This window comes from Homarus americanus, unplaced genomic scaffold, assembly GCF_018991925.1.
Source record: "Homarus americanus isolate GMGI-L3 unplaced genomic scaffold, GMGI_Hamer_2.0 scaffold25289, whole genome shotgun sequence".
Classification (NCBI taxonomy): domain Eukaryota; kingdom Metazoa; phylum Arthropoda; class Malacostraca; order Decapoda; family Nephropidae; genus Homarus; species Homarus americanus.
The window spans coordinates 2,501-4,139 of NW_024738157.1; the positions used below are offsets into that span (position 1 = coordinate 2,501).

Here is a 1,639-nt window from a genome sequence, read left to right on the forward strand (position 1 = left end):
CGGCGTCACCCAAGCATTCTCATCTCTCTGCCTGCACCACTACATGGTAGACTGCGGGCCCAGGCGCACTCATCAATTTAGGTTCACTGCAATGCATGCCGCGCCTTTTCGGTGATAGACGAAATTCCGGCGGGGCTTACTTAAAAGATATCCCGACCGGTTTCGTTTTTCACTCTTCGTGGGCGATGCCTCTTAGAACATGTGCAGCATCAGCCGCATGGCGGCGGCGGTATTCGTGTCTCTGTGGACAGCAGGCAAAAAGCGCGCCTCGGTTATTTGCAGGCGACAACTGTCGCTTCTTTGTTGTGATTTGAATGTGGAGTGCGCCAAGTCCATGGACTTGCTAGTGATAAACGCCTTGTTTTTAAAGAGACGCGCCTCGCTGGCGCGGGCGATTAAACCCAAAGCGGAAGCTTCGGTTGGAGTTACCCTGTCGGGGAGACAGTCAGCAGGCACCGAACTCGCAGCAACCGATGGATATATATTTCCGACCCTCGTGGAAGGTGGCGGCATTTCAAGCTCATATGGCTGCCGCCGCCGCAATATGCGTTCAACTTGTCGATGTATCTGGTATTCTTGCGATTCACATACCGATACGCAGTTTGCTGCGGTCTTCATCGACCCACGAGCCGAGTGATCCCCCGTTAAGAGTTGTGTATTTGCCATTTGGTCTTTTTGCGACTAACCATCACAGGTCGAGTCTCAATGAAAGGGTTTGACAGACATAGCCCAAGTTTGTGGTTTGGGTTTGGCCGGACGGCTTGTTGTTGTTTTTTGACACTAGAATTTCACTCTTTTTGGGTCAAGAGGCTTATTCGCCGGTAGTAAGGAACGGACGGGCAGCCGTCCAAAGCCCCGTCCGTCCTCCTCCTCCGGTCTTCGCGCTCTCGCCCGAGTGTGGTCCACCTACAGCGTGGTGGTACCTATTTTTGGTGCGGGGGCCGGGATTGTCCTCCTTCGCTGCTGGAGTTGCCAGAGCAGAGCCCGAGACCGCCCAAATCAGGAGAGTAGTAGTAGTTTTAAGAGCGCCCCGTTCTCTTTCTCTCTGTTAATGATCCTTCCGCAGGTTCACCTACGGAAACCTTGTTACGACTTTTACTTCCTCTAAATGATCAAGTTTGGACATCTTTCCGTCAGCTCGAGGCGACGACCCCAGAAAACCCTCGCGGGCAACGGGGCCGACAATCCAAGAGCGCCAGTCCGAAGGCCTCACTAAATCATTCAATCGGTAGTAGCGACGGGCGGTGTGTACAAAGGGCAGGGGCGTAGTCAGCGCAAGCTGATGACTTGCACTTACTGGGAATTCCTCGTTCATGAGAAGCAATTACAAGCCCCAATCCCTATCAAGAAAGGCTTTGAACGGGTTACCCGCTCACTCTCGGAAAACTGTAATCCCTTCAGTGTATGGCAGCGTGCGACCCAGAACATCTAAGGGCATCACAGACCTGTTATTGCTCAATCCTGGGTCTTGACTAGAATTGCACGCTTATCCCTCTAAGAAGAAGTTGCGAACTGGACACCATTTTCTGGAGATCCGTCGACTACTTAGTAGGCCAGAGTCTCGTTAAGTTATAAAGATTAACCAAACCGATAAACCGCACCAACTAAAACGACCGTACCACCACCCACCGAATCGAGA

General features: G+C 52.2%; 1 pseudogene; it reads right to left on the reverse strand.

Annotated features, from left to right (window-relative positions):
• Positions 1 to 488: 488 nt before the first annotated feature.
• LOC121873744 lies at positions 489 to 653 on the reverse strand (annotated as a pseudogene).
• Between the last annotated feature and the right edge of the window lie 986 nt (positions 654 to 1,639).